This window comes from Mustelus asterias, chromosome 23 (assembly GCF_964213995.1).
Source record: "Mustelus asterias chromosome 23, sMusAst1.hap1.1, whole genome shotgun sequence".
Taxonomy (NCBI): Eukaryota; Metazoa; Chordata; class Chondrichthyes; order Carcharhiniformes; family Triakidae; genus Mustelus; species Mustelus asterias.
This window is the reverse complement of record NC_135823.1, coordinates 48827348-48840956: the sequence shown is the minus strand read 5'-3', so window position 1 is coordinate 48840956 and position 13609 is coordinate 48827348. Positions and strand designations below refer to the sequence as shown.

General features: G+C 41.4%; 1 protein-coding gene across 2 annotated transcripts in view; it reads left to right on the top strand.

Annotated features, from left to right (window-relative positions):
* The window catches only part of adcy9b (adenylate cyclase 9b), a 139202-nt gene that overhangs the window by 36968 nt on the left and 88625 nt on the right, over positions 1-13609 (top strand). The window lies entirely within an intron of this gene.

Genomic DNA, 13609 nt, shown 5'->3' with positions numbered 1-13609 from the left:
AGGTTGTAGAACTGATCAGTTAGCTTAGAACCTGTATGATGCCTGTACCCCAAAGTTACACTTTACATAAGTACATAAGAACTAGGAGTAGCCCATCTGGCCCCTCGAGCCTGCTCCGCCGTTCAATAATATCATGGTTGATCTTTTCGTGGACTCAGCTCCACTTAGCTGCCCACTCACTGTAACCCTTAATTGCTTTACTGTTCAAACATTTATCTATCCTTGCCTTAAAAACATTTAATGAGGTAGCCTCAACTGCTTCACTGGGGAGGGAATTCCACAGATTCACAGTTCCTCTTCAACTCAGTCCTAAATCTGCTCCCCCTTATTTTGAGGCCTGCCCCCTACTTCTGGTTTCACCTGCCAGTGGAAACAACTTCCCTGCTTCTATCTCATCTATTCCCTTCATAATCTTATATGTTTCTATAAGATCTCCCCTCATTCTTCTGCATTCCAATGAGTATAGCCCCAGTCTACTCAGTCTCTCCTCATAAGCCACCAAGTGAATCTCCTCTGCACACCTTCCAGTGCCAATATATCCTTTCTCAAGTAAGGAGACCAAAACTGTACACAGTACTCCAGGTGTGGCCTCACCAGCACCTTATACAGCTGCAACATAACCTCGCTGTTTTTAAACTCCATCCCTCCAGCAACAAAGGACAAAATTCCATTTACCACCTTAATTACCTGCTGCACCTGCAAATGAACTTTTCTTGATTCATGCACAAGGACACCCAGATCCCTTTGTACAGCAGCATGCTGCAATTGTTTACCATTTAAATAATAGTCCATTTTGCTATTATTCCTACCAAAATGGACCTCACATTTACCAACATTGTATTCCATCTGTCAGACCCTTGCCCGCTCAGATTATCTATATCCCTTTGCACACTTTGCTCTGCCGCTCATCTTGGTGTCATCTGCGAATTTTGACACACTACACTTGGTCCCCAACTTCTAATCATCTATATAAATCGTAAACAATTGCGGTCCTAACACTGATCCCTGAGGCACACCACTAGTCACTGATCGCCAACCAGAAAAACACCCATTTACCCCCACTCTTTGCTTTCTGTTAGTTAACCAATCCTCTATCCATGCTAATTACCCGTAACACTGTGCACCTTTATCTTATGCAGCAGCCTTTGGTGCGGCACCTTGTCAAATGCCTTCTGGAAATCCAGATACACCACATCCACAGACTCCCCATTGTCCACTGCGCACGTAATGTTCTCAAAGAATTCCATCGAATTAGTCAAACATGACCTGCCCTTCATGAACCCATGCTGCGTCTTCCTAATGGGACAATTTATATCCAGATGTCTCGCTATTTCTTCCTTGATGATGGAATCAAGCATTTTCCCTATTACAGAAGTTAAGTTAACCAGCCTATAGTTATCTGCCTTTTGTCTACCTCCTTTTTTTAAACAGTGGCATCACATTTGATTTGATTTATTATTGTCACATGTATTATCATACAATGAAAAGTATTGTTTCTTGCACACTATACAGGCAAAACATACCATTCCTAGAGAAGGAAACGAGTGTGTGCAGAATGTAGTGTTACAGCCATGGCTAGGATGTAGAGAAAAATCAATTTAATGCAAGGTAAGTCCATTCAAATGTCTGACTAGCAGGGAAGAAGCTGTTCTTGAGTCGGTTGGTACGTGATCTCAGACTTTTGTATCTTTTTCCTGATGGAAGAAAGTGGAAGAGAGAATGTCCGGGGTGTGTGGAGTCCTTAATTATGCTGGCTGCTTTGCCGAGGCAGCGGGAAGTGTAGGCAGAATCAATGGATGGGAGGTTGGTTTGCGTGATGGATTGGGCTACATTCACGACTTTTTGTAGTTCCTTGCGATCTTGGGCAGAGCAGGAGCCATACCAAGCTGTGGTACAACCAGAAAGAATGCTTTCTACGGTGCATCTGTTAAAGTTGGTGCGAGTGGTAGCTGACATGCCAAATTTCCTTAGTCTTCTGAGAAAGTAGAGGCGTTGGTGAGCTTAACTATAGTGTCGGTATGGGAGGACCAGGATAGGTTGTTAGTGACCTGGACACCTAAAAACTTGACGCTCTCGATCCTTTCTACTTCGTCCCCGTTGATGTAGACGGGCAAGTTCTCCTTTATGCATCCTGAAGTCAATGACAATCTCCTTCGTTTTGTTGACATTGAGGGAGAGGTTATTGTTACCGCACCAGTTCACTAGATTCTTTATCTCAATCCTGTACTCTGCTGATTTGCTGTTTTCCAATCTGCGGGAACCACCCCAGAGTCCAGCAAATTTTGGTAAATTACTAGTGCATTTGCTATTTTCCCCTGCCATCTCCTTTAGTACCCTGGGATGTATTCCATCAGGGCCAGGAGACTGGTCTACCTTTAGCCCCATTAGCTTGCCCAACACTAAATCTTTCGTGATAATAGTTTCTAGGTCGTCACCTGCCATAGGCTTCTTGTCGTCAATTTTTGGCGTGTTACTTGTGTCTTCCACTGTGAAGACTGACACAAAATATCTGTTCAATGCCTCAACCATTTCCTCATCCCCCTTCTCATCCTCTAAAGGACCAATGTTTACTTTAGCCACTCTTTTTCATTTTATATATTTGTAGAAACTTTTGCTATCTGTTTTTATATTCTGAGCTAGTTTACTCTCATAATTCACCTTACTTTTCTTTATAGCTTTTTTTCGTGGCTTTTTGTTGACCTTCAAAGATTTCTCAATCCTCCAGTTTCGCACTAATCTTTGCCACATTGTATGCATTTTCTTTCAAGTTGATATCCTCCTTTATTTCCTTAGATATCCATGGCTGATTATCTTATTTTCTACAGTTCTTCCTTATCACTGGTATATGCTTTTGCTGAGTGAGCACTGTGAAAAATCGCTTTGAAAGTCCTCCACTATTCCTCAATTGTTCCACCATAAAATGTTTGCTCCCAGTCTACCTTAGCCAACTCCTCATTCATCCCATTGTAGTCTCCTTTGTTTAAGCACAAGACACTGTATTGGATTTTACCTTCTCGCGCTCCATCTGTATTTTGAATTCAACCATACTGTGATCACTTTTTCCGAGAGGGTCCCTAACTGTAGGATCATTAATTATTCCTGTCTTGTTACACAGGACCAGATCTAGGATAGCTTGCTCCCTTGTAGGTTCCATTACATATTGTTCAAGGAAGCTATCGCAAATACATTCTATGAACTCCTCCTCAAAGCTGCCTTGACCGATCTGGTTTGACCAATTGACGTAGATTAAAATCTCCCATAATAATTTCTGTTTTACATCAGTTATTTCTTTGTTTATTTCTCACCCCACCGTGATATTATTTGGTGGCCTGTAGACTATGCCTATCAGTGACTTTGTTTCCTTACTATTTCTAATTTCCACCCAAATGGATTCAATTTTTTTTCCCTATAGAATCTATATTTTATCTCACTACTGCCCTTTGCTGTCTTCCCTCTCCACTTCAACTATTTTAACCGATTTTTCCTCCCCTCTTCCGAAATTCCTGACTCACTGTGTTCACCTTGTGCAATTGGCTGTTCATGCACAAGCCCATGGGAGCGACTATCATTAGACTATTGACTGTGGATATTGCCTTAGCCAAGCCAGATCCTGTTCTATTTGACTTTCATGTGCTTATACTTCCAGATGGAGTCACAGGTCATGAACATGTGCAGAGGATGACTGTGATGCTTTGGCCAAGGCCAGCTAACTCAGACTGGAAGCATTCATTGGAAGTGTCAGATTGCTATATTTGAAAGTGGTCAATACTAGAAATCTGTATTTTGTGCATTATCTCAAGATTTATTAACTGCAATACTATAAAGAAAAGTTATTTAGCCAAATTCTAGCTAGAGTAAAATCTAGATCACAAGCCGCACCTCATGTTACGGCATTTTATCGTTATCCTTGTCTTCGAAGGTGTTTTTGTGTTTGTGGATTAGCTCCAGGGGTGTTTATCTTACCCAGTTAGCCATTGAGCTTCAATAGTATCGAAAGACAATTTGGTAAAGGAGGAAATCATGTGAACATTTCGCCTTGCCCTTATGGCATCAGTTTGCACGCACTGTCAAGGTCTTTGTTTTAAGCTTAATTTTTAACTTTATTTATTAGTGACACAAGTAGGCTTACATTAACACTACAATGAAGTTACTGTGAAAATCCCTAGTTGCCACACTCTGGCACCTGTTTTGATACATTGAGGGAGAAGAGAATAGTGATGAGAGGTCTAATTGGTCTTTTTACTGTCACCTTGGGCACGTCAATCCAAGTTAGTTGGTTGAGGCCGGTCTATTCAGAAGCTTCATCAAACTTAGTCTTATTGTTCTGTGGTACTTTAGTGCAATTTAGTCTGTAAAGATCCTTTAAAGAATAAATTCATTTCTTAGGGGGGGTTGCTGATTACTTAGTTATGATCAAACAATCAATCCCTGCATGCAGCAGAGCTTGAGAGCCAAGATTTAAAGTCAGACTGACACTTTTATTGTATGTCCAAGGATGGATATATGCCGTGACACACTTTACCCAAAAATAAACCAGTTTTGGACAGTGAACTCAGCCTGAAAGCAGCAGCATTTTCTCGGTGGGTTCACAGTTTCTTTTCCAACTGATTACAGTATCGTCTGTATTATGTGACAGGCTGACTCATTTTAAACGATTGGCAGACACAATGACTTCATTCTTTGGGGACTTGATGAGCAATTGGAAAAGATTGCTGTATGGTCTGAGAATTGATGTACTGAAATGTGCTCAATGTTAAGAACATCTCCTTGGGGTTCGAGAGGAAGTTGGGGTGGGAATGGTAGAATTCAGCTGGCATAATCCACTTGGGTGCCATTGATTAAGGTAACACTAAAAATGACATTTTACTAAGAGAGGGTGAGCAGTGAGGGGCTAAATTAAGAAAGAAAATCTCTGGTTTAGCACCTGAGTCACAAACAAATTGGTTTAGGATGAATAAGATCAGAGAGTTGAATGTGTGGCTCAGAGATTAATATGGGAGAAATGGGTTTCAATCTATTGGGGACTGGAAAAAGAGGATGAGTCTATTGGGATGAGTTTCACTTGAACTGTGCTGGAACAAGTGTCCTAGCAAATTAAATAACTAATGCAGTAGAGGTTGCTTTGGAGTTAATAGTAGGGTGGGGGGCCAGGTGAAGGATTCATGTGAAGGGAAAGTTATAAAATTGAGAAAGGGCAAGGTACTTGTGTGGGGTATCCCAATGGGTAATAACCACTGTGTGACCAGAAGGGGCACCGAATAGAGTCATTTTCGAGGGGGTGGGGGTTGAGGGAGAGAAGGTAAATCTGAATGAAAGCCCCATTATCCAAATACTGAACTACTTCTAATAGATGCATAAATTAAGGGCTCAAGGGGCTGAATTGTAGGGAGAAATTGGATAGGCTAGGACTTTTTTTCTTTGGAGCTTAGGAGACTGAGGGTTGACCTTTATGGAGGTATATAAGATTATGAGGCATGGATAGGGCGTATGCACTGTCTTTTTCCCAGGGTTGGGGAATTGATAACTAGAGGGCATAGATTCAAGTTAAGAGGGGAAAGAATTAATGGGAACCCGAGGAGCAACTTTTCTATGCAGAGGGTGGTATATATGTGGAATGAGCTGCCGAAGGAAGTGTTGAGGCAGGGACATTGGCAACATTTAAAAGGCATTTGGACAGATACATGGATAGGAAAGGTTTATAGGGATGTGGGCCAAATGCAGGCAAATGGGGTTAGCTTAGCTGGGCATTTTGGTCAGCATGGACCAGTTTGGGCGGAAGGGCCTGTCTCCATGCCGTCAATTCTATGAATAGCACAAATAGAAATTAATGGCTGAGATATTATTGCCATCGAGTGCAAAGCAATTAGATCTGGGAACTGAATATTCAGAGGTAATTGATGTTTCGGGAGGATAGGAAGGAAAAGGAGATGGGGTAGCTCTGTTAATCAAAGACGAGATCAGTACAGTAATGAGATGAGTTAGACTCAGTAACATGTAAAATCAGTTTAGGTGGAGCTTAGCAAGGGAAAGTAGTCACTGATGGGATTTGTTTATAAACATCCTAACAGGTACATTAGAGAATGAATCAAGAAATAATGGGGACTTGTAAGAAAGGTAATGTAATAATTGCAATGATTTTAACCATATAGTATTGACATTTGTCTATCTCGGGGAATGATGGACTGTGCCCAGGGTGCATGTCATTTCTGAACTGAACATCATCTGTTGCAACTGTAGACACTGATTTGTGAGTGGCTGTTTCTTCTATACCTGGCACAGATGAATCACGTTGGCCCGAGGTTGGTTGATCCCTCTTCCCACAAGCTATCTTTTCTGCCATCTGACCATTTCTCTCGCCCTCTACTTTTTCCACACCCTTCCTGCCTGCTTGTCCATAGGCAACAAGGACATCCCATGCATGATTCCAATCCTGGTCAACTTGACAGGATTGCTTGCAGGCATCCTTGTATCATAGACATGGATGACCTGTTGGTCTTGTGCCAATAGCAAGCTCACCCAGAGCATGTCTGGGGATGCAGTCATCATCCATTTAGATCACTTAACACAACCAATGGAGTCCCCTCTGACTTAAGAGGGCAAACATGCTGGAGATTCCTGCACACCAGTGTAATCCCAAATTCTGCACTCTGTCTTGCCAGGAGATACCCAAGATTCATCTGAGGTAGAAGAGGTGGAATCTTTTCAACTGCTTTCCTTGGCTTGTGTAAATTGTCCATGCCTCGCCACTAAATTAAGGTGATGAGAACACAAGCCTGGTACACATGGAGTTTTTTATTTTCAGTTAGCTTGCTTTTTGATCCACACTTGTCAAATATAGCATGAAAGCTGCAACCTTTGCAATCCTGATGCTGATTTTGGCATCAAAAGACAGCATTCTTGTAATTGTTGAACCGTGTTTTATGAAGCTGTGGATGACGTCCAGAGTGAGGTTGTCAGTGTTGTTGCAAGATCAACTTTCTACATCCCTGGCCCATAACTTTGGCCATTCTGATGCTGATAGGGACTCTAAACTCCTTGCAGACCTGGAAGAACTCATCTGAGAGCTGTTGCATCTGAACTCCAGTATGTGATGTCAGCATGGCATCGCCAGGAAACTGCAATCCTCAAACTAGAACATTGCGCACTTGGTCTTGGTGTGCAGTCTTGGCAAGAACAGCTTATGGTCGACTCTGGCATGCAGGTAAAAACCTTCCTTTGAGTCACCAAAATCGGACAATAGTAAAGAGAAAAATATGGCAGAGTTGGCACTAGACTGCAGCACTGCTTTACCCTACTGCTGATCCTAAATGCCTCCCATAATGCTCCATTGTACCTGATGAAACTCTTCTGTTCCCATGGAAGGAAGAAATGATTTCATGAGTTCAAAATTGGACAAATTTGATAAATTGGACAAAATCAAGTTGGCAAAAGTAACTTCAAGGACAGGTTCATAAGTGTGAATTTGGAACAGTTTCTCAAAACAATACATTATGAAATCAACCAGGGAAAAGGCTATTTTAGACCTGAACTTTGGATTAATCCCGTAGTAAAGAAGGCGGTGGCACTGTGATATTGCTGCTTGACTTGTAATCCCGAGACCCAGGTTAATGCTCTGGGGACCTGGGTTTGAATCCTGCCATGGCAGCTGGTGGAATTTAAAACCTCAAAACACCACTTGGAGAAAGCACTCATGGTGGCAAAGATACAGAATGTACTCTGGGTCAGGAACTTTAATGTCCATAACCAAGAGTGGCTTGGTAATATCACTACAGACCAGGCTGGCCGGGCCCGAAAGGGCATAGCTACTAGATTGGGACTGCAGCAGGTGGTAAGGGAACCAACAAGAGGGTAAAACACACTTGACCTCCGGCTCACCAACTTGCCTGCTGCAGATGCATCTGTCCATTACAGAATTGGTAGGAGTGACTACCACACAGTCCTTGTGGAGGTTAAGTCCCATCTTCACATTGAGGATCCCCTCCATCATGTGTGGTACTACTACCATGTTAACTGGGATAAACTTCAAACAGATTTAGCAGCTCAAAACTGGGCACAATGAGGTGTTGTGGGCCATCAGCTGCAGCAAAAATGTACTTGACCATAATCTGTAACTTTATGGTCCGGCATATTTCCCCACTACAATTACCACCAAGCCAGGCCAGGGATCAACCCTGGTTCAATGTAGAGCGCAGGAGGACACGCCAAGAGCAGCATCAGGCATACCTGAAAATTAGGTGTCAACCTGGTGAAGCTACAAAATGGGGGGCTACTTGCGTGCCGAGTAGCATAAATGGCAAGTAATAGAGCTAAGTGATCCGACAACCAACTGATCAGATTTAAGTTTTGCAGTCCTGTCACATCCAGCTGTAAATGGTGGTGGACAATGAAACAACTCGCTGGAGGAGGAGGCTCCACAAGTATCCCCATCCACAAGGATGGAGAGCCCAGCATATCAATGCAAAAGGTAAGGCTGAAGCATTCACAACAATCTTCAACCAGAAGAGTTGAGTGGATAATCCATTAGGCCTACTCCCGATGTCCCCAGTATCACAGCGATGTCAGTCTTCTGCCAATTTGATTCACTCCACATGATATTAAGAAATGGCTGAAGGTATTGGGTACTGCAAAGCCTGTGGGCCCTGACAATATTCCAGCAATAGTCCTGAAGACTTGTGCTCTAGAACTTGCCACACCCTGAGCTCAGCTGTTTAAGTATAGCTACAAAATCTACTCGGCAATGTAAAAAATTGCCCAGGTATGTCCCACACACAAACAGGACAAATTCAACCTGGCTAATTACTGCCTTGTCAGTCTACTCTCATCTAATCAGTGAAATGATGAGAGGGATCATCAGCGGCACTATCAATTGGCACTTGCTCATGGATGCTCAGTTTGGTTTCCATCAGGGCCACTCAGCTCCTGACATTACCTTTGTTCAAATATGAGCAAAAGAGCTGAATTCCAGAAGTGAGGTGAGAGTCAATGCCCTTGACAACAGGACAGCATTTGACAGAGAATTGCAGCAAGGAACTCCAGCAAAACTGGAGTCAGTGGGAACCGGGAAAAAATGCTCTGCTGGTTAGAGTCATACATAGCACAAATAAAGATGGTTGTGGTGATTGGAGGTCAATCATCCCAGCTCTCGGACTTTACTGCAGGACTTCCTCAGAGTAGTGTCCTTGGCCCAACCATCTTAGCTGCTTTATGAATGACCTTCCATTCATCATAAAGTCAGAAGTGGGAATGTTTGCTGCTGATTGCAATGTTCAGCAACATTTGCAACTCCTCAGATACTGAAGCAGTCCATGTCCAAATGTAACAAGACCTGGACAATATCAGGCTTCGACTGACAAGTGGCAAGTAATATTCGTGCCACACAAGTGCCAAGTAATTACCAGCTTCAACAAGAGAGAATCTAATCATCGCACTTTGATATTCAATGGCATCACCATTGTTGAATCCCCCACTGTCAACATCCTGGGGGTTACCATGACCTGAAAATTAACTGGGCTAGCCATATAAATACTGTGACTCCCAGAGCAGGTCAGAGGCAAGGAATGCTATGGCAAGTAACTCGTCATCTGACTCCATAAAATCTGTCCACCATCTACAAGGCACAGGTCAGGACTGTGATGGAATACTCTCCACATGCCTGGATGAGTGCAGCTCCACCAACACTTGAAGCATTACACCATCCAGGACAAAGCCTGCTTGATTGGTACCCTTCCACAAATATTCAATCTCTCCATAACTGATGAACAGTGGCAGCCGTGTGTACCATCTACAAGATGCACTGCAGGAACTCCACAAATTCCATAGGAAACACCTTCCAAATCCATGACCATTTCCATCTAGGTGGACAAGAGCAGTAGATACTTGGGAACACCACTACTTGGAGCATCTCCTCCAGTCACTCCTGTCTTGGAAATATATCAAGATTCTTTCACCATCTGTCAAAATCCTGGCACTCCTCCTTAACACACCATGGGTGTACCTAAACCTTAGGGACTGCAGCGGTTCAAGAAGGCATCTCACGATTACCGTCTAACTGGGGATGGGCAATAAATGCTGGTCTAGTCAGTGACGCCCACATCCCATAAATTAATAAAGAAATTCTCTGGGGAAGAGTGATCATACCATTCTGTTCTGGGTGAGAGAGTCTGAAGCTAGAGTCTTAAATTCAAAAATAGGTAATTACAGAAGTATGAAGATTGAGTTAGTTAAAGTAGACTGGTAGTCTGGGAAAACAGGTTAAAAGATATGATGGTAGAAAAGCAGTGGCAGACATTTCACACAGAGAATGAGGTAGGCTCCAGGAGAAGGCTGCACCATCCAGGGCTAACTTTGGAATTAAAGGATGGTATCATATTGAAATAAGATACGTACAATGCTGTGAAGATAATGGTAAGCTAGGAACAATCTTCAAGACGGCAAAGAATAACAAAAAAGGGAGAAATTAGAAAGCTTGCCAGAGAAATAAAAGCACACGGTAAATAAAATATTTTGGAGACAAACAAGTGGCTAAAATAATCATTTGACCCTCAGGGGCTGAGACTTGGGAATTAATAAGAAATAAGGAAACTGGAGAGAGTTGTGCTTTAAATCTGTCTTTAGGGTAGAAGTATCCTAATAATAGAAAATCAAGGGACAAAAGGGTGTCAGAACTTAAAACAATTGCTACCACTAGAGAAAGAAGTATGAAGAAAGCTAATGCAACTGAAGTGTGACAAGTCCCTTATATTGATGGCTTGCATCCTAGGGTCTTTAAAAATTGTGGCTACAGAAATTGGTGGTAACCTTTGAAAATTTCCTAAATTCTGGAAAGGTCCCATCAGATTGGAAAGCCACAAACAACCCCCCGGACAAGAAAGGAAGTAGACAGAAAGCAGGAAATCCTAGGCCAGTTAACATCTAATATTGGGGACATGCTGGAATTTGTTATGTAGTAATACCAGAATATGTAGAAAATTATAAAGCAATTGAGTAGCATCAACATGGTTTTATGAAAAGCAAATTGTATTTAAGAACTCTTTGTGGATGTAACAAGCAAGGTGGATGAGGGGAAATGAGTACAACGCTATCGATAAGGTGCTACATGAAAGGTTACCACACAAGTTAAGAGCACATGGCATTGGGCAGAATATATTAGTACGATAGAGGATTGGCTAACAAACAGGAAACATTCAGAATAAATGGGTCATTTTTAAGTTGGTTGTAACGAGTGAAGTGTCTCAGGAATTGGTGCTGGGGCCTCAACTGTTTGCAATCCATATTTATTACTTGGATGAAGAGGTGCAGAGTGTCTAGCCAAATTTGCTCCTGATACTAAGAAAGATAGGAAGGCAAATTGTGAGGAGGGCAGTCAGAAAAGGGAGAGATGGTTAAGTGAGTGGGCAAAAATAACATTGAGTATAATGTAGGAAATTGTGAGGTCGTCCACTTCAGCATGCATAATAGAAAAGAAGAATACACTTTTAAATTCTTAATGCTTTAACTGGAGCAACAGTAGAATGCTCTGGTGCAGAAGCTTCTGGATGTCCTCGTACATGAAACACAAGAAGTTAGCATGCCAGTATGGCAAGTAATTAGGAAGGAAAATAAATATTGGGCTTTATAAAATAAGGGAAGTCTTGTTACAACTGGGTGTTTCTGAGACTACACCTTGAGTATATTGTGCAGTTTTGGTCTCCTTATTGAAGGATGAATGTGCTTGTGTTGGAGGCAAATAGTAGTATATTTACTCCTCTGATTCCTGGGATGAAGGAATTGTCTTGTGAGGAAATGTAAGCAAGTCTGGCACATAGTCATTGGACATTTGAGAAACTGATAACTCTGAAGTAATTGCAATTCAAACAGGTATGAATTTTATTCGGGGTTTATTACTCTTGTAAGATAAACACAAGTTGTCATCTAAGGTTGGAATTGATGGTGAAAAAACACTAAACAATGGGTGGCCCATTTCTGGATCTCTTGGTAGAGCCAGGGGCGTTTCCATAAAAGCAGCTAAAAGCTAGAAATTCTGGGTGAAACTCTATAAGGGATATAAATTATTCATATGGGTTACAGATCAGAATTGTGTTGAAGGTAAAATAATTTGTTTGCATTTCTATTTGAGAACATCCAAGATATGCAGTGTCAAAAGTAGAACTGAGTTCATGCGCAAGTAGTTATAAACTAGTGTTAAGTTAGTACTGCTTGCTTTTTAATTATTCTATACATGAAATTTGGTTTTGTTTTAAAAAGCAGTTCTGTCTGTTTGTCTGTTTGTTGGATGATTGGATTTCTTCTTTAAATGTTAATGGTCCCTAACAGGATCTTAACGATAAAAACTTGTTCAGTGCAAGAGACTTTGCACAGATGTTGCTTGTAATTATATTACCTAGATCTGAAGTCTGACATCCTATAATGTGTGAAAAGTATAAGCACTTTAACAATCTGTAAAGGTCTCAGCTACTCCACTCTGGTACATGAACACATCAACCAATCTTGCCCACATAGAAAAGCTAGCTAGGAATGAATCGCTGACTATGTACCACACTCAAACAATGCAGACTAGTATCTGCCAGATATTGCACTAGAGAAACAGAATAGCAAGCTTTCACTAAGTTTATTAAATAAATGGAGGCCGATTCTTGCCTCGGCATGAATTCCTCATCTTGCCCCAACACTAGTAATTTTATTAATAGTGTTCAGAGCAATAATGTAGCAGAGACCTTCAACCTGTGCACATTTTTTTCGTTTTCTTTTCATTAACAGCATTCACATTCCTGTTATATACATATTAACTATTAGATTATAGTGTTCTAATTTAGAATTTAGTCACCAATGCTCCTGGATAACAGGACAAAGTGATTCTTTTCAAACTTCTAAACAGAACAAATCAGTGCATAAGAAATGTATGCACAAATATGACTGAGTTACCTGTGTTATGGTTCAGGTTAGAAACTCAAGTGTTTAATGAAGCCTACCTGAATCATAGTTTTGCATCTTGAATTTGGCTGGGATCAGCACGAGATGTTTCACTTCAGGTGTGATTCAACTGACCCAGTAGGGAGCTTTTATCAAACAAAGTTTATATTTAAGAATATAGTTAACATGTATAGTAAGAAAATTAGCAAGAACTTTTATCAATTACAAATAAGAAACAAAACAGCCACCATAATCTATAATTCTTAATGAACATCTCTAATGTGTTCCGATTAAAACCAAAACACTCTTCACAGGTTTCATACAACACAGATTAATGCTCACTTGATATTGGGAACGATTCTTTTCCTTTGAGGCTGCAGTCAAGTACTCATGTGATTCAGAGCAGTTTGAAAACAGGACAGGTTTGCAAGACACCTGAGACTCTGCTCCACCCCCCAAAACAACAGATTTCCACCCTTCAGGATTGGAATATCTTGTTTTCAGCTAATCAACAGAATTTCAAAAAAAAACAAACAGGGAGAGAAAGGGACTTGATGCTTTTAACACTCCATCTCTCAGAAATCCCTGTCACCTGAGTTGCACAGTTTTCTCCTCCCACACTGACATCACCTAAGACTGAGCTGCAGAGATCATGATTTTAAAAAAAAACATCTCTTAAAGGGACACTATAATGTCACAC